This window comes from Malaya genurostris, chromosome 2, assembly GCF_030247185.1.
Source record: "Malaya genurostris strain Urasoe2022 chromosome 2, Malgen_1.1, whole genome shotgun sequence".
Taxonomy (NCBI): Eukaryota; Metazoa; Arthropoda; class Insecta; order Diptera; family Culicidae; genus Malaya; species Malaya genurostris.
In genome coordinates, this window is record NC_080571.1 from 88,631,384 (window position 1) to 88,645,597 (window position 14,214).

At 36.6% G+C, this 14,214-nt stretch overlaps 1 protein-coding gene across 4 annotated transcripts in view; it reads left to right on the plus strand.

The window, feature by feature from the left end:
• LOC131432595 (furin-like protease 2) overlaps nt 1–14,214 on the plus strand; it is a 967,327-nt gene that overhangs the window by 306,551 nt on the left and 646,562 nt on the right. The window contains exon 1 of one of the 4 annotated variants that reach the window (XM_058598957.1): nt 9,773–9,851. The exons of the other annotated variants lie outside the window; for them this stretch is intronic. The gene's annotated coding sequence lies outside the window, so the exon portion shown is untranslated. Of the gene's footprint in view, nt 1–9,772; nt 9,852–14,214 lie in introns of those variants that run through there. 4 annotated transcript variants of the gene reach the window in all.

A 14,214-nucleotide genomic window follows, 5' to 3' on the forward strand; every position in this document is an offset into this window, starting at 1 on the left:
TCTTTGAACTATCCCGTACGTAAGCCCCCACTTGTCCCTGCATCCGGCTGAGTCGAGCTAATCGATACTAATTGAATCATCACCGTGGCGCCGCTCCGGACGAGACGAGAGTCCACTTGAACGAATTAGCATCCATTCGGGTGATGTCAGCTGGGCTTCTCAGCGGCGTCCATCGGAAATGGCTGCCAAACCAGTCACGTGGAAATCTGCGTCCGGCGATATGAGATGACCTATCAAATTAGCACATTTACCAGTCTGCCATTGAGTGTAATGTTTTGCCATATTTATCAAGATTCTAGCCCTTGGCCGGTTCGGTAAGCTGCACTCCGATCCGCAGTCACCGGTAAACCGGTCGGCTCATCTCGGCGATTCGGCTCTTGATGACGCCGAGTGTGCCTATTATGGGAACCCTCACTTTTGACACGGAAACCGGTTGCTGCTGATCCGATTAATAATTGATACTCATTCAATATTCAGCACGATTTGGTGCAGTTGTGCTCGTCAGCCCGGCGATCGGTTGCCGTTGGGGATGACGATGAAAGGAAAAGTTGCCCTGTTAGCTCTGTCAACAGTGGGCCGTCTCTGTTCGATCCGGTAGATTATTGCTTGTTTGACTCTGTGAGGCTGGCTGGCTGACCTAGTTATCATATCGTCTTCATGAATTAATCCACCAACTCGAAGGGGAGAAAGCCAGAACATCCCCTGTTACGAAGTTGGTCGTGATTTAAATCGACCAAGCAAGGGAACTTTCTGTTCCGTATCGGTGCGATGCTTTAACAGTACTGAGCTTGACTAAGATTCAAGGAATTATAGAATTCCATTAAGATAATAGCCATGCTTTAGAGCCATATTGCAGCAAAATCATATCGTGATACAAAATACAAATTTAAACACAGCTAGCTACAACCTTTCGTATGAAATCGGACAAAATCTGTAACCATTCACTAAACTTTCTCGTCAAATATTTTTCTTGTTTCAGTATTCATAATGAGTCTTTCTTTTTTAATAGTCAGAATATTCGGAAATCAAAATACTAAAATTTTCTATTGATTCAATTATGAACCTCTGCTTTTCATTGAACTACTGAATATGGAATATATACTAAAATCACGATTCGCTTCTAGTTTATCTCTATTGTACAAAAAAATTACTTATGCGCGATTTTATTAAAATCTATTGTTTGCGTGATAATATTTAGACCACTATACGATTACGGTTTTATATTCTCTTATACATATAAATCACAGTGATCTAGAAAGCGAAGTTAGCAGGAAACAATTGATTTCACTTCCATCTTTGAGCTTAAAGATTGAAGTTTTACCAAACAAACTACTTTCTCCCAAAAACTACTTCAATAACAGTTTATAATAATTAATTCTAAATAACTTTTCCCCAGGTGCTCAATACACCTATATCACAAGCCGTTCTAATTTTAGAATGAATTCCATGTATTTTACCATTCCATTCAGTAGCAGATCTGATTCGGTTGGTCGTGCATGACAAAATGCCGCACCGTTCTTCACAGTAAGAACTTTTTCACAAAACAGAATCTAAAGCGTGACTTTTGCTGGTATCTTTTTGGCAACACTGTTTTTGACAGATCATATGACATTATAAAACTTATTCAGTTTAGTCTAAATTTCAATCATGAATTGCCGTTTAGTCTATAATTTAAAAATGCAGGGAGGCTAGCAAACTTCGAGCAAGATCCACTTTTTTATCGAAAAATTGTGTTCAGCTACGAAGCTCATATCTGGTTGAATGAATACGTCAGCAAGCAAAATTGACGTCTAGTGAAGACTAGACAGAAGCATTGCAAGAGCTATAAATGCATTCCAAAAAGTCACTGTTTGGTGTAGATTATGGGCCAGTGGCATTATTCGTGAAATACCGACCGATATGTTGGACAAAGTGTGCCAAAATTGAACCTTGCACTTGGGCTATCTAAAGCGGAGCCGCCGTCAACATTTGCATGAAATTATCTTCAATATAAAAAATCACCCTTTATAAATATAGGCTCTGTCACTGTTTTTTACTCAGTCAACGCCTGCCATCAAGCGGAGCTGATGATTAAAATACTCGATGAATAGTCAACTACACGTTAGGCAGTGTTCAGTACCAAACCAACTTGCACTCGGTTCGGTTCAATAATGCTGAACAATTCCAGGAATGAGTAGACGAAAAAGTGACAAAATCAATCGACCTTCTCCGATTTGGATGAAACTTTGCACATGGCCTCAGCATGGCAAACCATAAGTTTTGAACCGATGGAGAGGTCAATCCGACTCTCAACTGATTTTTGAAAGGGCGTATGAATTTTTACATTTCAAAAAATTACCTTTTTCAAATCGTTGTAACTCGGAAACCGTTGGCGTTCAGGAAGAAGTTGTAGCACTCTAAAAAAATATACACTGAAAAAAAATTTTGATTTTTTTTTCTCAATAATTACAAAACAATCCGAAAAAGTTAAATAAAAAAAGCAAGGTTTTAAGTTTTTTTTTGATAATTTTTATTTTAAAGTTCTTATTGAAACCTACAGATTGATGGCAATCCGATCCGTGCCTTTTGAAAAATGAAGAAGTTACAGCTAATACTATTTACAGATATATTCGAAATTTCAAGTTCTCGTTGAAAGATAATCATTTAAACAGTAGAACTAACGTAACTACGTCAAAACGACTAAAAACACATGTAGAAACAAAGAGGTGTGCCAGTTGACTACCTACTGTTAACAACCAACGTACGTACTGGGAAATTGCTTACCTACGGGTTTATTTTATGTGCCATTTGCCTCGTACAAGTTGCATCAATTTTCAATGTGTTTGCGTATAAGAAAGTCGTTCCCGCATAATTAAAATCAGTATCGAACCGAGTTGCACTCGACGCCTTTCGATAATGCCGTAGAGAAGGTTGCTTGTGCATTTTTAATGTCATCTTGATCGGTTGTGATTCGTACACAAGCCAGTAACTGTTCAATTTAACTTTTTTGTTTGCTAAAAATGTGTAGCTTTTCTTGAAAAAACTGTTTTAATCCACCTAGTGGTGTAATGAAGCCTCTCTCATGTCAAACATACTATCATCTATAATACGGTGGTATTCTTAAAAATTATTTTCTTCTTGAAAGAATAACCGAAATTGGTTCAGTTGACCGTTTACTGATAATTACTATCGATTGGAGTAGTTTTGAGGCTGATTAACTATTTTTTCACGTTTTCTGTTTCGCCCCTTTGAGTACTGGTATAACATTTTTTACTCACTTTACCCTATAAATCCGGAACCGGAAGTCGGATCCAAATCAAACTCAGAAGTTTTGTATGGGACCACAACACCTTTCATTTGATTGTGAAAATCAGTCCAGCCATATGCTTAGTGCTAAAAACCGTTACGTACTTACATACACACAGACATTTTGCGTACTCGACGAACTGAGTCAAATGGTATGTGACATTCGGCCCTTCGGGCTTTGGTTCAAAAGTCGGTTTTCACAGTGATTGCATAACCTTTCTATATGAGAAAGGCAAAAATAATAATTTTATGATGTTAGATTCAATAGTGATGGAAATATTTTATATGAGAAAAAAGTTTTCTGATATAACGATATCTTGAAATGGGACAAACAAAAAATATTAATATAATATAATGGCATAAGTGACGTAAAACTCAAAACATATTATCGCATTATTCCTTGGATCTGGTTTAACCAATATAAATAAGTTAAGGCTCGTTGGAGAATTAAGTTACTACTGTGGGCAAAAAGTAAGACTTTTGAATTATATTTCGCGCGGAAGGTTTGTTCGTTGACATATTTTTTTCTAGATTGGTATGGCAGTTAGTGACATATGTGTCAAGCGTCACGTCAAAATATTCATTAGTGTTTAGTATACCTCTGTTCTGAAGTATTAAAAGTGCAATCGGCGATTTTTACAATAAGTGAAATTATTCAACAAAGAAGTTCCATTAAATTTTGTGTTCGGAATCAAATTTCTGGTCCCGAAACATTTCAGAATGTTGCAAATGGTCTTCGATGATGATTGTATGGCGCGAGCAAGTACTTTTTGATCGTATAAGTTGTTCAAAGAGGGTCGAGAACGCGTTGCTCGAGAATCGACGATTAACAGTCAGAGACCTTACTAGGAAGCTATTCGTAAAAAGAGGCCGGAATTATGGGTCGACAATTTTTGGGTTTTGCACCACAATAATGCACCGTCGCATACTGCATTGATTCTTCATGATTTTTTCGCCAGGAACTCAACCAATATCGTTCCGCAATCACCGTATTCGCCTGATCTCCATGTGACTTCTGGCTATTCAGCAAACTCAAACAATCGGGGAAATCGTATGGAGTCAATTAAAGACATCAAACGTGAATCGCTACGCACATTGAAGGCTATTCCGGAAATTTACTTTAACAACTGTTTCGAGGATTGGAAAAAAAAACGTTGACTTGAGTGTATTGGGGCCGGGAGTGATTACTTTGAGAGGGAAGAATTATATTTGGAAAAATTTGGAATGAATTATGCACAAAGTCATACTATTTTTTGCTCACAGTAGTAAGCTGTTGGTCGATTTCGAGGAACATGTATGGCTAACACTTTTCAATCGTACAATAGACGTAATAGATAATTTAGTTCTTTTTCTATTCGTATAACAATTTCAGTTAGTTACCTATGATCACATTCAAGTGCATTATTGGTGATACTCTTGGTATGGACAATGTTTCCGAATATGTGACATATAAAAATCAATATAAAAAAAGTTGGTGTCAGAAATGAACCCAAAATAGCGCCAGAAATTATCTCAATTAAAAGGCAATCAACGTTTTAAGGAAACTGTATCGATGAAAGAGAAAGGCATTGTCACAACACTAGGTAGAATAAAAATAGGTGTTTCATTAAATCGTTATAACTCGAAATATACCCACGATGAAGTTGCAGGAAATTTTAATGCCAATAATACGGGAAAAATCGATAATAATAGTTAATTTCATTGCTCAATTATTCAAAATAGAACTGCTCCGAATGTTTTAAGTGTTTCAGAAAGCAACCCTTTTGTGTCGAGCTTCGTACATATTCAGACTTTGCACGGCCGTAGTGTGATTCATTTTGCGGTCTTGCTGCTGTGTTCCGAAATTGAGCCATCGATTTAATATGCCTTTTGTTCTCGCTAGATACTAATATGTGAGTAATTCTACTGTGTCTCTTTTGCTGTTTTGGACGTCTATGAGTTATTTGTTGTTTTCGAATTTTCCTTACCAAAATGTGTCAATCTCACTAAAGAGTTTAAAACCTTCCGACTTTATACAATTCCTGGTGGAAATTTTTATCTGTTTATTCTCGAGTATATAACTCCTACTCCTTGAGGATCAAGTTTGGAAGGAGAATAGTTCCTGATATTATAGCATAAGTGACGTTACAGATAAAATGCACTGCCTTCTTTGATATTTATTAACCGCTTTCGTCAAACTTGAATTTCTATGAAAGCTACGATATAGTCCCGGGTCACGTTGAAATAGTTAGTTCGCATAAGTGACGAAATCGTTAAAGCGCATAGCACAATGATGGCTGAACCAATTTATAAAATCTAATGCCGTTTGAAAGCTCCATTGTGGCCTCGAGTCAAGTGTAAATAACTCATGAATCAAATGCCAATATATATAGAACCGAATAAATGACGCAACCGACAAGCCGCATCCTTTGATATTCATGACGCAGACATGTGCTTCTGTGGCTCAGTCGGTAAACTGGCGTGCTTTGTATTCTAATGTTTGTCGGTTCAAGTCGCGCTGTCGCTATCAATCTTTTGTTTTTTTTTAATTCATTCGATTTCAAACCATGTAATTTTCAAACCACACAATGTTGCATGTTCTTGAATATAAATTTATGTGAAATACGATGCTCCATTTATGTGCATTTCATTAGATTCAAAATCACAAAACTTTTTCTAACTGTGTGAAAAAAGTTCGTGAATTTTCAGATTATTTTTCGTGAAATATTGATAAAAGGATAAACTAACGATTGTGTTCAAAAAAGGCATTGGACTTTCTTCAGTGTATAACTTTTTATTGGTAAAACTTGATAGAAATTTGTGTAAAATTGGCTAACAGTGCAATGCAACATTTTGTCTCTTTCTGTCAATAGCATCGAGATGGCTTCCACGCAAAACGTGATTCAACAAAAAATTATGGGCGCCATTATGAAAATCCAGATCAGTCCAAAAGGAGCATCCCGAAATAACAGTTGGAAATCTACAATACGACCATGAGCTAGGAGCAGAGCAAAAGCGAAGAATTGCAAGCATGTAAACGCAAGGAAGATCAAAGAGCAAATAGATCAATGAAGTGCTCCGTTTTCACGAACTTTTTTCACACAGTTAGAAAAAGTTTTGTGATTTTGAATCTAATGAAATGCACATAAATGGAGCATCGTATTTCACATAAATTTATATTCAAGAACATGCAACATTGTGTGGTTTGAAAATTACATGGTTTGAAATCGAATGAATTAAAAAAAAACAAAAGATTGATAGCGACAGCGCGACTTGAACCGACAAACATTAGAATACAAAGCACGCCAGTTTACCGACTGAGCCACAGAAGCACATGTCTGCGTCATGAATATTGATACATACATCGGCACGTGGTAGCCGAGAGCAAATTACTCTCGGAGCCTGTAAAATTCTGTGCAAATGGAATATTACGTCATTTGACAAGTTAAGTAGTTATGAATTGTGCAGTTTGTAGAATTATGTCAACTGTAAAATTCACATTTTTTTCTGTGCAGGTAACGAAGGGATCTAACCGAACCAAAAAAAAAAAAAGAATACGATGACCAAATCCCACACCAAGAAGCTATACCGCAAGATTAATGCAGTTAACCAGCTAGTTTATACGATATTGAGCAAAAATATGTTCAATTTTTGCAATTTATCCTCAAATCGAACAAATAATTCTATACTTTCAGCCAAAACCAATCTTATTTTACATTGAAGCTAAAAATAGGAATTTCAACATCCTTTCTTTTGTCGTCGAAATCAGGTTTGTAGGATCAGGATCAACAGATATTTGGCAGTTATCCTGTACGATTACGCGATATACACATTTAAAGTTGAATATCTCTAAAATAGTAACGTTACGACTTCGTGTCTTTTTGGAATTCTGCTCAAAACCCTTCTTAATCCACCTTGTGGTGTGATAATGTCTTTCTCTTGCCATCTAAAAAGTCTCATTGAAACATTTGCTGGATTCTATTCTCGGCCATTAGTATTGTGAGGTAATCAAAAAATCTAATTGTAGCTTTCAAACGAGTCTAAATTCTTCGAAATCGATTATTTCGTCTCCGAGAAATTTTGTTGCATTGAAAAACACTGTAATGTCACATATAAGATTACATCTCTCAAACCGTAAATGTTCGCCATAACCCTTACAAACTTGATTGACATTGTTTGCTTTCAAAAAAGTCCAAGATTATCGAAACTCGTTCAGTCATCTTCGAGAGAGTACACCCGATGAAGAATGTGCAGTCAGTCGGTTACGTCACTTATACTTTATATCTTCAAAACTGGAACTGGCAACCATTTAATTTTCGAACTTCATCCAAAATTAAATAGTAGCTTTTAAATGAGCCTGGGCATGTTAAAATCGACTAAACCATCTCTGAGATAAAAATAACAACACGTTTTGTCGGTTACGTCACTTATACCATTATATCTCCGGAACCAGAAGTAACAGCCATTTGATCTTTAAACTTGATCTGCTGCAATAGTTGCTTTTAAACGAGCCTAAGCTAGCTTAAATCGGTTCATTCAACTCCGAGAAAATTGAGTGTTAAAAAATCTTTGAAAGGTGCACACACACGTACACACAGAAATTTTTACAGAAATATGTATAGTACTATGGATCTCTGCAGCTCCGAGAAAGGCAAAAATGCACGTTCAAAATTGTAGTTTAGTGAAGATTTTAAGATCTAACAGTTCTCCACTTTTTTCCTTATGATGTACACAAAAGTATGCGCTATACAAACTGCTATTATAATATATACTGTGTGACTGCTATTTGAACTGCAAACCTGTGACATGAACCAATATTAGTTTCTAAAGGAGTCTAAATTCGGCTGAAAACGGCTCAAGCGTCTCCGAGAAAATTGGGCGGTAAAAACCAGATACGGTTCGTCACTTATACTAATAAATCTCCGGAACCAGAAGCGACAGCTATTCGGGCTTCGAACTAGATTATTGGTTCAATAGTAGCTTTTAAACGAGTCAAAGTTCATTGAAATAGGTTCAACCATCTTGAGAAAATTAAGCGCATACGTACACACACTGACGTTTTCCGATCTCGTCGATCTAAATTGAATGGTATACAACACTATCGATCTTCGAGGCTCCGTTCTGAAGCCTCTACTACTTTACCGTCGATTTATTGCTTTGAATCAGTGAAGATGTTTTCTATTAAAGTTTGAACGGTTACTTTTCTATCAACAACTTGAAGTTTTTTAAAATCGTGTAAAATTGTTTTGCTGAAACTTTTTCGTTTTAGAATAGACACTAATAAAAATCGCGTCAACTAAATTAAAACTAAAATCCCGTGTAGAATTAACGGTTTGCCATACTGAAGACGATTACAAAGTTTTACCCATGCCGAAGAACGTCGATCTAGATTTTGACACTTTCTTGTTGTTATTCGTTTTGATGCTGAAATTATCATAAAAATTACACACTGTTTTCATTTCGACACACTGATTCGAATGGTGAATCACACTCGGTTCTTCGTGGATTTCATTACCTATTTTCGTTAAAAAAACAAACACAAGCAATGCAACTCATTTTGTTTGCATGTGGTCTATTTCTTGAGCAGAAACTCAAAAGCTACTGCATTCCTGCTGTTTCCTCAGGATACAAACGTTCAACCGACGTACCATACGCTAGTTCGCTTCCATCTGTCGTCCAATCATCGACGAAGGCTAATAGCAACATTTCATAAAAACCACATTCGTAACGTTCGACAGCAGAACACACGGTTCCTGGTAAGGAACAAAGCACTTTTTCACTCCCTCTTCCTCTTGTCTGGCCAACTTCAAGCTTACGGCGAACAGCGTCCAATTTGACCGTGCAAATAATAACACTAGACGGTCAACCGATGCTCGAATGGGACTCGAAACCAACAACGAAACGTCCCAAACAACCGGCGGCGACGATGGGCGTCGTTGGCCTCACCGTCACAAAACGTTGATCGTGTCGCGTCGTAGCGTAGCAACCCATTTGTCAGTGACCGATTGCGATGGTAATGAAATTGAAAGTCGCTTCCAAGCCCCCGACTCAACCAACGGGCTAAGGTTTCGCAGAATTGACTTTGATTGGTTTCGTCGCATTCGTCTCCCAGTCCAGCAGGAACCAATCGACGGGACAGTCAGTGTTTTGGGTGGTTTCTGTTGTTGACGGTGCGTGGCGACAGTCTACCGTCGACACCCACCCGGTGAAAGTGTATCTCCGCCGTGTTTGGTTTACTTGACAGTTCATGTTCGGGTGCGGGTCGGCCGAATATGGTCCTGGTGGTCACGCGTGATTTAGTGTTGTTTCGATTAGGAAAACGGTTCGATTTGCCAACCGAAGGTGAGACATTTCCGTTCGGTATGAGGCCCAGGCCGATTCCATTTCGATTACGAGATGCTCCTGTTAGCAACTGTCATTTAATTGCGAAGTTGATTAATGAACCTTGTAACTCTTTCTGGATTGGTGTTTTGCAATTGACTAAAATGAGTTTTTTTTCTCTTTTCAGGTACGTCAAAATCGATTTCAATGTGATTTGAAGTTTGCGGAAGAATCGGAATATAAAAAAGTGTTCGTCTGCATTGACGGTACGTTTAAATGTTTTTTTAATTGTTGTTCACCTTCTTGCATTTCGATATGAAAATTAGTTACAAATCATCTTGGTTATGTATTGTGGTTTGTTTGTTTATGATTTTAGAGTTTACATAAGCCAAATCAAGATTTCTAAGAGCTGCGCGTATTCTCTTGACAATTATTTTGACGCAGGACTATGTCTTTGTTTTCTCTACAGCGAATTAAAAATAGGGAAAATAAAACCGTTCAAAAAGCTTATCAGGTTTTAAACACCTACAGCCTAACTAATTTTAAATATATTTTTGATTGCGTTTCACTTACTTCTTGGAAATATTTCTACGCATCCATTCGAGTAAATAAAAATATATATTTTGAATAATTAGATGTCGAAAAATCCATTAATTACAATCAATGTCTATTTTTCCTGTTTTCCTATCCACTATTATGGTTTCCCCTAAAAGAGACCATAGTTTCATATACATAAGCTCACGGCCATAACTGGAAATGCGCTCTTCAATGTGTGTTCGTATATAAACAGAAAAGGTTCGAGAAACATGCAGGAGGACATCGATCATGGAGTGCTGAATGATCGTGATCAGCTCCTTTAATCATCAATCTCAAAATTTCAAAGATTTATTTATTTAAAAAAAAACATTTCGCATAGATACAAATAAGTTCGTATAATTTATACATAGAAAACTTCAACCAAAATATTCCAAAAAAAAATTACCAGTTTTGCAATGACTTAGTTGAAACATATATTGGAGAAGTCAAATGAATGAAAAGCTTAACAGAAAAAGATACGCTCAGAGAACGCTTTTTTGGAAAAAGATACGCTCCGAGACAGGACTCGAACCTGCGTTCTTATGCCAACTGTTTTGATAATAGTTGTGTAGTCTTACGTCTGCAGTTCGAACAACTCCATAGGGCTTATCCTTGTAGTGTTATGAAAAATGTTGCAATGGGAATCGGGTTAAGCAATTGTTTGTTTTATTATCTTAGTTCTATCAGTAAAACAAATACTTCTATTCGTTTGTGAGCGTCTGAAGGTTATACCTCAGCTGACCTAAATGTTATAAGGTGTAATGATAACTCATTTTTGCCGTGGTACATCTAAACCTCAATTTACCAATTAAAGTGGGGCTCGTAAATCGAATTATTTCTTTAAAAAGTTTGCGTTATTTGGAACCTATTTTGTTGAAAAAGTTTCCGTTATTTGGAATTTACTTATATATTTTACTTATTTATTTTTTCATTGAATGATGTAAAAACTAATTTGAACTAATTTGGAAATTTTCGAAATGGATTTGATGAGTAGGAGCCGTCATACAATGTTTAGGGTTGTTCCAAGATCCAATATGGCAACTTCAGGTCTATCAAAATTCCTTAAAAGCTCTTACAATATGAGTATTTTCGGAACGGATTTGATGAATAGGTTCCGGAAAATAATTTATGGGGCTCGATGCGAAATCCAAGATGGCGACTTCCGGTCCTTGCAAACCTTTACAATTTGACTATTTCGGATCGGATTTGTTGAGTAGAAGCCAAAAGTGATGTTCGGAGTGTTTTCATGCAACAAGATGGTCAATTCCGAAAATTCTATATTCCTTGAAAACCTTCACAATATGGGTATTTCAGGAACGGATGTGATAAGAAGGCGTTCATAAATTCTTTTAGAAAATTCTGATGGCAACTTCTGGTCTTTCGATATTTCTGGATAATCTTGATCAGCATCTCCCATTAACAGCATAAAAAAATGAAAAGCCCTCTCAGGAACTTTACAGCTCACGGAGCCGTTCAGTCATCGACTCAGATTTTTTTGTTTTCGGTCTGCAGTCAAGCCAGGAGATTTAGTTTCTGTCGCTTTCTACGACAACAAACAAGGAGATCGATTCTGGGTTGTAATAGATCCATCGGATGCCACACGTCAGGTGAATTTTTAGCATCCGAGAAGGTAGTAATTGTTCTCCGTCAGTTCAGAGCGGCTAACGAAACTACACGAACGGGATACGTGCGCCTACAATAGACAATTTGCTTTTTTTTTATTCAATTCAAGTATTAAGGGGAGGTTCTACAGTAAAAATGGGGATTTTCGTTTTCATTTCGAGCGTGGATTAGATAAATACGGTGGATTGGCTAATCTTCAATTTTTTTTAGTTACTATTATTAAAAAATGGTAAAGTGTAAATTTTATGCGGAACACCTGAGATATGGTTGTTCAAAGTGGACCATGTTTTCCAAACTGATGTTCACAATTACAAAACAGCTTGACCGATTTTCTTTCAAATTAAAGTGTATTCAAATTTTATATGGCACCGTTAAAAAAGCGGCGTTTTCCATGAAAACTCAAGAAAAAATAATAACTCGTTCTACGATCACCTTCTGAGGCTCTGAAATGAAAGCCTCTGCCTCTGCGAAAATAACATATTGAATCGTATCTCAGGAACAACTCGATAGTTATACACAAAACTACTTTAATAAAAATTACAATTACTTAAAATAATGAAGTTATTCCACGTTCGAAATGAAGCAACAAAAAAAACCGTTTACAGGAAAAGCTCCCTCTGAGCCGTCCGCTTGCCTAATTCAATTTAGAATATAGTTGAAACAACCAACGTTCAATCGAAGATGTTGCTAATCCGGTATTTTACGATGAACAATGCTTATTGGTGTTTTGACCGTAAACATAAACATATCATCGTTAGAACTACAAGCTTGAATGGTGATTATTGTGGGATTGGTTTCCGAAATTCAGCAAAATTTTCAAAATAGAATTAACAATATAGGCATTGCGGAACTTATTGTTTGAGTTTTACACTCTCATGCCGATGTCAGAAAAAGATGCTTTTTGCTCACGGCAACTGGTTGCCTAGAGTTAAAATGCGTTAAATGTGGTTGTGTACTCGAAAAACAAGTGAAGTCGATAGTAAAAAGCGAACTACTGATTTGATCACCAGTTCGTGACATCTTCGAAAGAATGCGATTAGCCGAGTAGCTCCTCCGTTTAATAAGTGAAGCATGGTTTCTACGTTATGTAAAGTGATTATTACGACTCGGAGAATTCTCAGACGCTTTATAGAACATAAAAAATTCCTTGACAAATTTTCACAAACTTACATCATCAGATTAAACTAACGCTTTCGGAGTCAGTGGATGTAAAATTCGCCTCTAAATATCTAAAAATCTAAAATATCGAGTTTCAAGAAAAAATCGCAAACCATGGTAAAATGTCTGTGGGATTGAGATTCGGAAAACCGAACAGCCAAAGTGTAGTTGTCCGTCCAGAATATAATATGGAAATAGTTTTGAGGCGGCTTTTAAAATGTTTTACTTACTTTGTTTCACCACTTCAATGGCGGATTAAGCTTAATTTTAAACTCACCTATATTGAAGAGTCGAAATAAATGAGAATCTCACAAAATATATTATAAATAATATAATTATAAATATACTCTTCTACTCAGTGCTTGAGTGGAAAATAGGTACAGAGCGAGAAGGCGAATGTTTGTTGTCTGATGAACAAAGAAGATGTTTGGATTAGGATACCGATCGTGAGGCGGCTAGGATTTAGATCATTGTTCGATGTACGCTTACCAACTCGGTGCTGTTGTGAAACTGTGTCTACCACAACTCATGGTGGCAGAAATGGTAAGCGTGTATGCGCAGACTGCATAAGAACGCAGGGTTGAGTCCTGCCTCTAAGCGTTTTTTTTTTCAAAAAATCATTCTTCAATAAAATAAAATTTATAGATCTAGGGCGTATTCAGACCAAGTCAAGGGCTCCACTCATAATCGAAAAATTCTGATTTAGTTGTCTGATGTTTTTTCAGAGAGAGAGAGAGAGAGAGAGAGAGAGAGATTGGAAAATATGCAGTCTTCTTTCTACGAGAATCTAACAAACTTAGGATCAATTGAAAAGTACAATTGATCCATAGATTTTTTTTAATTTGGTATGTATCTGACTTGCGGTCCCGGAGTTACAAGGTGATGAGTGAAAAAACTGCAAATTAAAAAATGTGCTTCCGTGGAATAAGATGTAAATATGATCTAATTTTTCAAGAAATAGTAAATTAATTCTTCTAGTTTACAGGTCTTGTACGTTAAAGACCACACAAATTCACATCGACTATACCAGTTCCCGGTATCCGAAACCGAAAGTCAAAAACTCCAGAATGAAACTAACTCATCTTTCCTCGCTATGGCTAATTCGATTTTTTCAAATTTAGAATCAAATTGAAGGGATTACGGTCCTTTAATGAATTGCTGAATATTACTGAGAATTCATGTCACATGAGAAGGGAATTATTAAAACACTAGGTGGATAAAAACAGATTTTTTGGTACATATTACCCTGTAACTCCAGAACCAGAAATTGGA